The 12,432-nt window shown below is 41.5% G+C and overlaps 1 protein-coding gene across 2 annotated transcripts in view; it reads right to left on the bottom strand.

Moving 5' to 3' along the window:
* The window catches only part of pigg (phosphatidylinositol glycan anchor biosynthesis class G), a 98,330-nt gene that overhangs the window by 42,630 nt on the left and 43,268 nt on the right, over positions 1-12,432 (bottom strand). The window contains exon 2 of one of the 2 annotated variants that reach the window (XM_048538526.2): positions 3,754-3,833. The gene's annotated coding sequence lies outside the window, so the exon portion shown is untranslated. Of the gene's footprint in view, positions 1-3,753; positions 3,901-12,432 lie in introns of those variants that run through there. The other variant, XM_048538533.2, reaches the window with a different exon arrangement.

The raw sequence follows: 12,432 nt of genomic DNA on the forward strand, positions 1-12,432 counted from the left end.
ACCATGGCTCGGCATTCTTGGAAAGTGGAGGAACAGCACCTTATATTCTGTGGAATTCATTGCCATAGGGCGCAGTGGAGGCCGGGACATTAAATGTCTTCAAGACAGAGATTGATAAATTCTTGATCTTGCAAGGAATTAAGGGCTACGGGGAGAGTGCAGTGAAGTGGAGTTGAAATGCCCATCAGCCATGATTAAATGGCAGAGTGGACTCGATGGGCTGAATGGCCTTTCTTCCACTCCAATGTCTTATGGTCTTATTGTCTTATATTCTGCCTTGGAACCCTACAACCCAATGGTCTCAATGTCAACTTTACCAGTTTCAATATCTCCTCATGATTAAATGGCAGAGTGGACTTGATGGGCTGAATGGCCTTTCTTCCACTCCACTGTCTTATGGTCTTATTGTCTTATATTCCGCCTTGGAACCCTACAACCCAATGGTCTCAATGTCAACTTTACCAGCTTCAATATCTCCTCATCCCCGCCTCCTTGACCTGTCCGTCTTACTTCCCGCCTATCTGCCACTCCTCCTCACTGACCAAACCCATCTCAACTTCCTACCTACGTTCACCTTTACTAGCTTCATCTCCAATTCCTTTACCTGTCTGTCTTCTCTCCCACCTATCTGTTCCACTCTCCACTTTCTATCACCACCCCCCAACCTCTCTATTTATTTCAGAGCCCCCTTTCCCTCCCCCATTTCTGAAGAAGGGTCCAGAGCCGAAACATCAGTTTTCCTCCTCCTCTGATGCTGCCTGGCCTGCTGTGTTCCACCAGTTCCACAGAGCTATGTAGGGCGGATAATATTTATCTTATTCTCCCTTTTGGAGCAAGCAGTCCAGGTCATAAACATCAAATTCAGCTAAATCAATAAACAGTTCAGCCTGATTTTTTTTACCTGTGTCTGTTATTTTGTAGCTAACCTTAATAAATTTATTCTACCCAGATTAATTCCATTCTTTACAAATAATACTGCTCAGAAAGTCTGGGCAGATTTTCACATCATAGACTAGAAATCTGATTAGTTTCATTTATCACTAACTTCTACTTCATTACATTGTCCATTATATTATGCTAAAAGTAATGCGGCTACATTAAAAACAAAAACAACGTTGCTGGAAAAGCTCAGCAGGTCTGGCAGCATCTGTGAAAAGCAATCAGAGTTAATGTTTCAGGTCTGGTGGCCCTTTCTCAGAACCTCCCAATTCCAAGGAAGGGTCATCGGACCCGAAACATTAATTCAGATTTCTCTTCACAGATGCTACAGGGTTTGCTGCAATTTTCCACTGATTTCTATTTTTGTTTCTGATTCACAGCATCTGCAGTTCTTTTGGGTTTTAGGGAGATATATTAAACTTCTCTCAATTCACAATTTTAATCCTATATGGGAACACATTGCACATATGTTCACAACAGTTTTGCCATTTGGCTTAGATTTGATTCTTGTTCCGAATTCTAAATACATCATATAAATACAAACAGGTTGCACTTCAGAGAGTACCAGAAGTCCATACTCGAAATGGTTTCGTGGATTAACTTCCATTGGTAGTATACTAATTAACATGTCCATGTGAAACCCTCTCAGAGTGTATTAATCAAATTACTTGAAACAGTTTATGACAACATTAAAATAGCACATAAAGGACTGTGCCATAATTTAGGTTCAAGCCATATACTGGAAGAAACTAAATGCTCACCACTGTGGATGTTTCAATGCTGCAAATCTACAGATATTCAATAAGGTGGCAGCAGTGGCCCACTGATTGCTTGTTGCACCCTTATGACATGCTCCAATTCAACACTGACAATTTCTAATTATAAAGCGCTCTTAATATAGTCAAACATTTAAAGGTGCTTCACAGAAACATAATAAAAGAAAGTACCACATCAAGCCACATAAATAGATATTAGGTCAGAAAAACATAAGCTCAGTAAAACAGGCAGGAAAGATATTTTAAAGGAAAGTAAATAGATTGAGTGGGTGGAGAGGTACATGGCGAGAATGCCAGAGTTTAAGAGCCTAAGCAGCTGAAAGTACAGCCACCAATGGTAGAGCAACTAACACTGAGGAGGCAAAAATGGCCAGAGTTAGGGAAGCACAGATATCTTACACGGTCAATACAGTGTGGAGCTGGAGGAACACAGCAGGTCATGCAGCATCAGAGGAGCAGCAAAGTTGAAGTTTTGGGTCTACCAAGACTAAAGTGAGGACATAATCTTATGTCAGTCTCACACAAGATCTTATTTTATTCCTTCCACCAGCTCCTCATGGTATCATTGCAGTTGGTGGTGCTTATTGTATTCAATCAAGAATTAATCCTTTCAGATCTTTTTTCTTTTCCTGAAGAAGGGCCCCAACCCGAAACGGCAACTTTCCTGCTCCTCTGATGCTGCCTGGCTTGCTGTGTTCCTCCAGCTCCACACTGTGTTATCTCTGACTCCAGCATCTGCTGTTCTTGCTATCTTGCATGGTTCTGTGTTTAGAACAGATCAGGTGGAGACATGGCCAATAGAGAGAATTTCAAAATCAAGTCTTTTAATCAAAAGTCAGAGCAAGGCACTGAGAATGAGAATAACGGCAAATTAAAAATTGCTGCAGGTTAAGACACAAGCAGCAACATGTTGAGTAACCCCAAATTTATGGATGGTAGAAAGTAAGAGACCAGCTAGAAGTGAGTTGGAACAAAGATAACAAAGCTATTTGAGCAACATATAAGCCGAGACAGGGGTGAAGTTGAGCAATTTTATAAATATTGACATAGGCTGTCTTAGTGAATATGAAATCAGAAATTCATCTCAGGATCAAATGCAGCACAAAGCTTATGAAAAGACTGGCTGAACCTCAGACTCTAGCCTGGAAGAGTGATGAAGTCAGTAGCTAAGAAACAAAACAGTGCTCAAAAACAATATTTTCTGCCAATTGTTCATGTGATACTGAGCTGAAACATTCTGGTGAAATAATAATTAATTTAATGTACATGCAATTATTAATGCATAACTCATCTAACCCCTTGTGGCAAGAAAGAGTTGCAAACTACTGCAAAATGCTGGACTATTAATGTTGCTTTGATATTAACCTCATGAAAAGGGCAGGTCACCCACAGATGATGAGATTTATTGAGCTGTAATGGCACTCAATTTCTCCTGCTCAGTTGATTTCAAGTGAAGCTGCAGAATCTTACTCCTATGTGCATGGTATCATCTGTATCTTCCTAGCATGTAGGTTCTTTAGGGACTTAGATGGTTTGTGTGTGATGGTAACTGCCTTCTGGTCTAAAGAGAGTCTTATGGAGTAAACAGAAAGTAGCTTATTGGTTTTTCTGTAATTAATTACAGGTTACAAATATAGTTCTCTAGTACTACCAAGACTAAAGTGAGGACCTATCTTATGTCGGTCTCACACAAGATATTATTTTATTCCTTCCACCAGCTCCTCATGGTATCATTGTAGTTGGTGGTGCTTATTGTATTCATTCAAGACTTAATCCTTTCAGACCCTTCCAGACCCATATACAACAACTCACATGAGTTTTAAATTGTTAGAATAAAAATAAATGAAAAATGTTAAATATTTGTACTTTTCCTTGCGTTTTCATTTTGTCTCCATTTTTCCATTTTTCCCATCTATCATTCCCACAATTTATCTTTCAGAACATCATCTTTCCCTTATAAAGCTTCACTCTTCTGTAGTTGTGCCATTGTTCTTTCTCTATTATTAAATCTTATTTGTTGAGGTGATATAAATCCTACCTGAGGCTCTGGATGCTCTGCCCCTTGTGCATGGCACCGTCAGCTCACACTTCCAGCTGGTTACCGGGAAGAAGGTAGACCTGTAAGATAAAAGAAACAGTCTGAAGAACTGAACACTTATATGAAATAATGCAAAACTCAGTCCTTTGTCCTCCTGCTCTTTCACTCAATAAACATTTTAAAACATGCCATTTTAGTAGTTTCTATAAGGTATTAATGAGCCTCAAGCCTCAACTTTCTCAGATGGTGATCTCCTTTCAGTGGAAATGCTTGGCTTCTGAACAAGAGACCAAGCCATCTGCTACACTGGAATGAAATGTTATTGTGCGAAGCATAATACATGCACAATGCTTCAGCACCATCCACTCTGTCTTCAGCTGAGCAAAGTAATTTAAATCAAATTCCGTGTGCATTTAACTGTTTGTTCATGGGCTGTGCGCTTTAGTAGCAAGATTAACATTTAATGTTCAATTCGAATTGTGCTTGAAAAAAGGGTGGTGAGCCGCCATCCTAACTCCTGCAGTTCATGTTGTGTAGACACACCCACAGTGCTGTTAGGGAGGCACTGGCAGGTTTTTGGCCTGTGACAGTCATGAAACAACAATATATTTCCAAGTCAAGACAGTCAGTAGTACAGAGGAGATCTTGTAGATTGTGACGCTCTCATGAATCTTGTCGTTCTTTGGAAAGCGCTATTGAAGGAAACTTGATGTGTACATGTAGTACAGCTCATAGTTGATAAGACGGGTCTCACCGTGCCAAATTGATATGTAGAGTGTCTGTTTGAAGCAGTGGGTCATATGCTGTTCAAGTGAGCTGCATTGTACTGGATAGTGTTAAATTTCTTATGTGTTGTTGGGAGTTGCAGCCATCCAGGCCAGTTCCTAATGTTACAAATGCTTGTCTTGACAAGACAGTTATGTTTAAAAAGGTCTCCCTTAAATTACAGCGAAACATAAAGTTCTTTAAATAGGAATGGTAGGGTCATATTAGATACATTCACTCAGAGACAGGCCCATGCAGTATGGTTACCATGGTGACTAAAACTCAATCAGAAACCTGTTGGAACATCTGAAGATTGTCTTTATACTTGGGACAGTTGTTTGTTGAGACTCAGAGAGACAGCAGACTACGACAGATACAACTGTGTGAAAGATCAAATTAGCTGCTGCTGTGAAGAACAGACTCTTTTGTTCTAACTAGCAACAGGATGCTTTTAAGAGGTTTACTGTTTGAAAGGAATGGGGTAGGATAAGTGGGACTTTTGGAGAACCAGAGGACAAGGGGTCATCAAGTTGGGCCTTCACTTCCTGTTGAAAGTCAGATCTGGAAGGCTTAACTTGAGTAGAACAGCATTGAGAGACATTGAAGGTTTCACCCTCGAGTAAAAGGGAGATATGGGCATTCTGGAGGACTGGGAGTTACTTTAAATTTGTTCTTGTAATGTGACCCAACTGCAGAAGTGTAGCACACATTAAAAAGGGCTATAACATGTACATGGGGAAATATTGGTAATTTGGTCTATTGGTTAATTGTTAAGTGATGATTAATATATGTTGAGTTTACTTTATTTGTTACAGCAAAAGTTTTAAAATGTGAAATTTTGCCTTTTTGTTTACTTCTGTCAGTTGCTGGGAAATTTGTCTCATTAAAACATTATCGATCTCTTTGGGGAATCCTATCACTTGTTAATAGTGGGAAGACTTGAGGGAGACAGAAGGTGAGTTACTGTCCCAGCCTCTGATCTGCCCTTGGAACCATAATATTTATGTGGCAGTGGCAGTTCAGTTTCTAGGAGGTTAACATTTAATGGTAAGTCATGGGAAATTGATGGTGGGAAATTCAGAAAAATTAATGCTATTGACAATAAAGGGGAGTTGGTGCTCTTTTGTTGCAGAGGCTAGTTATCCTCTCCTGGCATGGTACGAATGCCACTTATTAGCCTACGCCTTGTTGTCCAGTTCATGATCTATACGGATACAGACAGCTTCAGTCATGAGCAGCTGAATATTAAAATCCAATCATCAACAAACATCCCTTCTTGAGGCCTTATGATGGAGGGAAGGTTGCTGATGAAGCAGCTGAATATATTTGACTCTAGGGCACCATCCTTAAGAATTTCTGAACCATGAATCAGTGCTAAGCCCATCACTGTTTGTTATCTATATCGATGATTTGGATGAGAATGTACAAGGTATGATTAGTAAGTTTGCGGATTACCCTAAAATGGATGGTGTCATGGACAGTGAGGAAGGTTATCAGAAATTGCAGCAGGATCTTAATCACCTGGGGAAGTGGGCCAAGAAATGGCAAAGGGAGTTTAATATAGATAAGAGTGAGGTGTTGCATTTTGGAAAGTCAAATCCAGGTAGGAGATTCATGGTGAATGGTAGGGCCTTAAGAAGCATGGTGGAGGGACATTGGAGTTCAGATATACGGTTCTCTGAAAGTGGAGTCACAGGTAGACAGAACAGCGAAAAGGCCTTTGGCACACTAGCCTTGATCAGTCAGGATATTAAGTATAGAGGTTAGGAAGTTATGATGCAGTTGTACATGACATTGGTGAGGCTGCAATTGGAGTATTGTGTTCGGTTTTGGTCACCTGGCTATAGGAAGGATGTTATTAAACTGGAAATAGTGCAGAAGAAACTTACAAGGATGTTGCCAGGACTCAAAGGACTGAGTTATAGGGAGAGTTGGACAAGCTAAGACATTTTCTTTAGAGTGTAGGAGACTGAGGGGGGATCTTATAGAAGTATATAAGGTCATGAGTGGCATGGATAGGGTGAATACATTCAGTCTTTTTCCAATGGTTGGGGAATTGAAGACTAGAGGTCATCAGTTTAAGGCGAGAGGAAAGAGAATACATGGGAACCTGAGGGGCAACTTTTTTACACAGAGGGTGGTACACATATGGAATGAATTGCCAGCGGAAGTGGTTGAGGCAGACACATTAACAACATTTAAAAGGTATTTGGTCAAATACATGGATAGGAAAGGGTTAGAAGGATATGGGCTGACTGCAGGGAAATGGGCTTGGCATGGATGGATATTATGGTTGGCACAGGCCAGTTTAGGCCAAAGAGTCTGTCGCTGTGTTGTAGGACTCAATGACCCTATGACTTGGGGTTGAGATGATTGACTTCCAATGTTAAGGGCCATCATGCTGACATTATCTCTAGAATTCAGTTATATTGTCTATTTTTGTTTCAAAGCTGTAATGAGATTTGTAACTCTGGAATGGTCCTGGGCTGAACTGAAACTGATCCTCAATGGCACCTTCCATTGCTTTGCTGATGATTGAGAGTGGACTCATGGGTGGCAATTGCCAGAGGGAATTTTATTTTTGTAATAATGGAAACCATTTGGTTAACCTGGGCTAAGAGCTTGTGGAAGAGACTGTGAACATGGGTCTTGAGATTATGATGGGTATGGGCTACTGTCTCTGCATTTCCATTTGTTCGGTCATTCAAGGGCTCACTGCAACTAACCAGCACTGCTCATCCTTGAAAACCAAGCATGTACAACATCCAACCCCAAAGTACACAAATGCTTCTAATTAAACAACATTGTTCAACCTCTGAATATTATACCGAGTTGCTGCCACACTGACGGACATTGTAAATTTGTGCTCAAAGTAGCTGGTATATTTGGTGTAATGAGTATTTCATAAAGATTTTTCTTCCATTGTTTTTATTAACGCTAAAACAAAAATAACTGACAATGCACCTAACTAGGTTATTGATACCAGTCTGAAGTACACCACTCCTTTTACCATCATTCTCTTCACTGCTCAGAAAAACACTGATTGGTTTTACGAGATATATTGCCATGGGAACACCACTCTTTTAAAAGCAGATCATTCTAACAATGTAAACAGAAGCTCCAGAACACAATGTAAGTGTTAGGATGTGGGTTGACAAGTGCAGATGCTCCATAGTGACTTCCAGATCTGAGTCTTGTCACCACAATGACCAAGCTTTCCCACATGGGCCATGACCCAGATGGGGAGGTCAGTTCCAGGTCAGTGTACAGGAACACTGACAGGACATTGTACGGCACATTCCTAGAGATGGTCACTTAGGAAACCATCTCCAGGAGCCCTGACATTTTAGGGGACAGTGGCTGGGTACTACCATCTGGAGGTTCAATCAGTGGGGCTTTCCAGAGGACTGCCAGCCACCTTCACAGTGTTGGTGATGCTTGGCTCCAGCTGCCATGGCATTGGTAGTACCTCTACTGGGTGTAAATTGGCTGGCATTGTAGCTGTGCATACTTGGAAACATAAGTCTCCACCAAATGGCTACAAGCATAGGGACATAAATGTTGGCCCAGCTAGTGCCACCTGTGAACAAGTGACACAAAGAATGGCCTGCTGCTTGGAGATATAGCCACTTTGTGAATTACTGCTGACAAATTATTTCAAATACCCAAATGAATCCAAGCACGAACCTCTCATTGTGAAACTATGCCCTGATCAATTTTTCAACCATGATACAGCAGGAAAATCTCTATTGACTTGGCAAATTGACGATAAGTGGGTCAATACCATTTTAAGTCAATTTTCATTCATGCCATGTGGCATTGAATATAATAGTCCGATTCTGAGAAAGGTGCTTGGAGTTGGGTTTTCTACGCGGAGCTGACTCATTGAGCATTTTTCTAAATTTCCTCACACCCAGGAGAACAATATCCTAGAATTCTTCAGTTAGGGTTATACATGCTGATATCAGTTAACTTGACATGTTTCCACTATAATCAATAATAAACCTGTAGATATGTTTTATCCTAAGATCATTTCAATTGTCTGGAAGATCCTAACAGGGAGGACACTTCATTATGGGAACCTAGCTACTAACACCTACTAAGATGATCTGAAATGTTTCTTGCTGAAATGTTGAGGTATTGATCTAGTGATAAGTTCAATCAGAAATGTTTGCCTTGCGTGGGGTAACAATGCTAGAATCATTAACTAGTAGCTATCCAGAAAACTGTCACCAAAACCATTCAACAGACTTCAAAGTTTCTAAGAAGTAAAAGGTAAAGTTGCCATAGTCCTACCAGACAGTAGGGCTGCGCTATGTGCCTCCCATATCCAGCAGCGCTCCCTGGCACTGAGGATTCATGCCTGACAAATAGACTCCACACTGCAACCTAACCATGATGTTAGACTCACATCCAAATGTCACATGTATCTTCAACTATTCAACTATGGCAGGAACTTCATCCAAGCACAATGCAACACAATTACTGGCATTCTTTTCCCTTTCTTGCAGGTCAAAGGTGGCACACAATAGAAGGGAGAAAAGCAGAAGTCATGAGAGACAAGGATCCCTCCATGGTTCATCAGTAAACCGGTTCTGGTGGAGCCCATGGTATCTGGCGTTACTCAGAATATTGAGAATGGTGATATGTTCCTGCCTTATGCCCTTTCTCAATTGCAAATGCACCTTTGATTCTCTGCCTGGCATGATGAGCACGTGGCGGAGGTGTAGCTATGGACATCTCACCCTGACACACAATAAAGTTTCCCTTGTGACTTTCTCTTTCAAGACACCCAACAGCTGCCACCTTCCCAGCCACAGCAGACTGTAAGGAGTGGACAGACAGCAAGAGGCCCCATCTCTTTTGCCCAACACTTGCAGCCACCAGTTCAGTTGTTTACATACCTTTCAGATGACCACAGAGTCTGGATCTGCCTTAATGAGTCACTGCAGTACACTGGCCACTCACCAAAAGGTGAGGTTTCATTTGAGTTCCAGATGAGGGTGGCACACAGGAGAATGCCGAATGACAGGGCACGCCGAGAAGCTCAACCCATTGGCTGGATTTCCACACTGCCTCCTGTCAAGGAGCATGGTGTAGGCTGACTGCAACTTGGCAGAGGACATTGTGCAGGAACTAACTAATATATCTGTTACATTGCAGAACCAGAATCACTGCAATTGAAGGAATTCCCACAGCCCACGCTGCACCTTTGCAGCCTCTTCCCACAGTGTGAGGATACAACATTCCAAGCCAAATCCAGGGACTATATACTTCCAAAATGCTCAAGTAGGGTGCATAGCCCTTTTCAAAGAATTGATGGTGGGTCCTCTATGTGGCTGAAAACTTGTGTATTGGTTTAATTTTGGAAGTTGGGCCAATCTTGAGCCTGAATGGAATCCCAGATGTAGGCACATTTATAGAGAGTGGCTGCTGCTAGATTCTTCACCTCTGTGAACCAGAGCTTAGTCCGTCTACTGTTGTGCGGTCCAAACTGTTGATGGGAAGATAAATGACCTTCTGTGCAAAGGAAGGATTCTGTGATACTTGGTCAGCGGTGAGGTGGTCACACCTCTTGGCAGGTGTGGTCTAGGTCAATGTGGCTATTTATTCACTTATAATTAGAGTAAGCGCACGGACAAAGGCTGCTCACAGATGGAGTCACAGTGCAACTTAAAACTTTTATTTTCTACTATCTGCGCATGTCATACAGGAATATAAAACTAATATGAGTTATTAGGACAGCAGAAGTTACTGGAGCTCTTGATCACTACAGTGAGTGTATCAAGTGATTGTGCACTATGGTCATCTTTTGAATCCAGTGCTATATACTTTTAGGCCCAATACCTATGCGAGTTGGAGGCATCGTACTTCTTTTCTGACTGGCTGTCCTGTGAGTTGGTTCCTGGAGGTCCCATGGAATCCATTTGTTTCTCTGTTTTCAAATAAAGTGGAGCGTTATCTTTGAGGTTGATTCATCCAGCTTCAGCTTCATCTTTGATTGCATGTCATCAGCTTTGGCATTCACAAATTAGAATTAAGAGGAGGGGAAAGTGAAAGAATTGCAAACCTGCAAATTTATTCACTCATCTACTGTTTCCTTCCACCCCTTTGAAGTTCCATTCTTAAAGCCTAAAGGCTTTTTGTTCAGATGTGGAGACATTAAGGGTTGCTGCAGATCTTTCTCTAGGAATTGACATCTGTCTCAACTATCTCTACTTCCAATAAACTTTATTCCCCTGTTAACAATTCTCACCAGTGAATGGTTCAAGCAGAAAAGTGTTCACAACCTGGCTCTCTCATTGACCATGAGCTAATCTTCCAATGTCTTCAGGCGCATCTTTGTATCACTGCCCAGCTCTGCCCGTCTCCAGCTGAATATTTTGACTATCCAGAATGAGTTGTAAGCAATTTAATTAAAGATCTGCTCTTGAGATCATCATCCATGATTTTGCTATCTTTGGGCATGACAAATTCCATATGCTCACCTGTTTGACATCTCACCTTCTTCCCTGAAATAAACTTGAGCTCATCCAAAACACTAATGCTCATACCCTAAACCACATCAAGACCCATTCACCCATCAACCTATGCTTGTCAACCAGCATTTGCTCCCAGTCTACTAAATTCCCAAAATTTAGAAATCTCATAGTCATGTTTAAATCCCCCATGAGTTCGTTCCTCTATAATACTTTGAGTTATCTATGTTTCTGCATCTCTGAGCTCTGCCAGATTCTCCACACCAACGGTTGTGCCTTTGACTGGTTAGGCCGCAAGATTTTAAATTCCCCCCTTTGACACGGTCACCTCCATTGTTCAACTGTTTTGAGGTTCTCTCAGCTTGTTTCCATAAGAGTGAGGCCTATAGGGTACGTGAGCTCACTGATCATGGTGTCATGGTACAGGAAGCCATTCATGTGGTGGAGCAAAATGAAATGCAATGGTCATGTGGAGAAACTACTGAGGGCGATAGACATTGTACAGCTGCGAGCATGATTCCACAAGGCTACATTACCAACCGGTGCCAGAGTTTGTAACATCTGCTTAGGGCTGATCAAGTACTTGAAGTGGGAGTAGATAATCCAGTTGTTGTGGTCCATGTAGCCATCAGTGCCACAGGCGGAATTGGGAAAGGGGTTCTGCTTAGACATATGGGGAGCTAGGCATTAAATTGAAAAGCAGAACCTCAAGGGGAGTCATCTCTGGATTATCACCAGAGACATGCGTCAGTTGTGCAAGGTGCATAAGATTAGTCAAACTAATTCATTGTTCAAAGACTGGCTTGAGGGAAGTGGGTCTGGCTCATGAGGTACTAGCGTCAGAACTGGGGAGGTGCAACTGTGTTTTTGGGACAGATTGCACCTGAATCATGCAAAGGCCAGTTTATGATTGCTTGTACTTATGAATGTAATCTCCTACAGGGGAGTTATTTTAAAGATCCAACATATGAATATTTCCTGTTCTTACGAATGGCAATTTTATATTGTTTTGCGATATGTTCTGACTTGTGTACAAATTGACTTGTGACTGGACTCAAGAATGGAACCCTTCCAAGATTTGGAGTCTGTCTGTAATAAAAATGCAAAAATAAAGAAATAAAAACAGAAATAACTGGAGAAACTGAGCAGGCCTGGCAGCATCTGTGGAAAGGAAGGAGAGTCAACATTTCTGGACCAGTGACCATTCATCAGAACTCACTGTAACTAGGAAAAGGTTGGTATATATGCTGAAGATTGGGTGGTGGAGTAAACAATTGGTGGAGCCCAGAGCACAAGAACAGAAGTTGAGCAGACAAAGGAGTTGATAATAGTGAGCCAGGAAGAAAGAAAAGCTGCTAATGGGGACCATCAGAGGATAGAAATAGATTATCTGTGGTGAAGCTGAGATAACAAGGTGTAGAGCTGGATGAACTCA

The sequence above is a fragment of the Stegostoma tigrinum genome, chromosome 1, assembly GCF_030684315.1.
Source record: "Stegostoma tigrinum isolate sSteTig4 chromosome 1, sSteTig4.hap1, whole genome shotgun sequence".
In the NCBI taxonomy this organism is placed as follows: domain Eukaryota; kingdom Metazoa; phylum Chordata; class Chondrichthyes; order Orectolobiformes; family Stegostomatidae; genus Stegostoma; species Stegostoma tigrinum.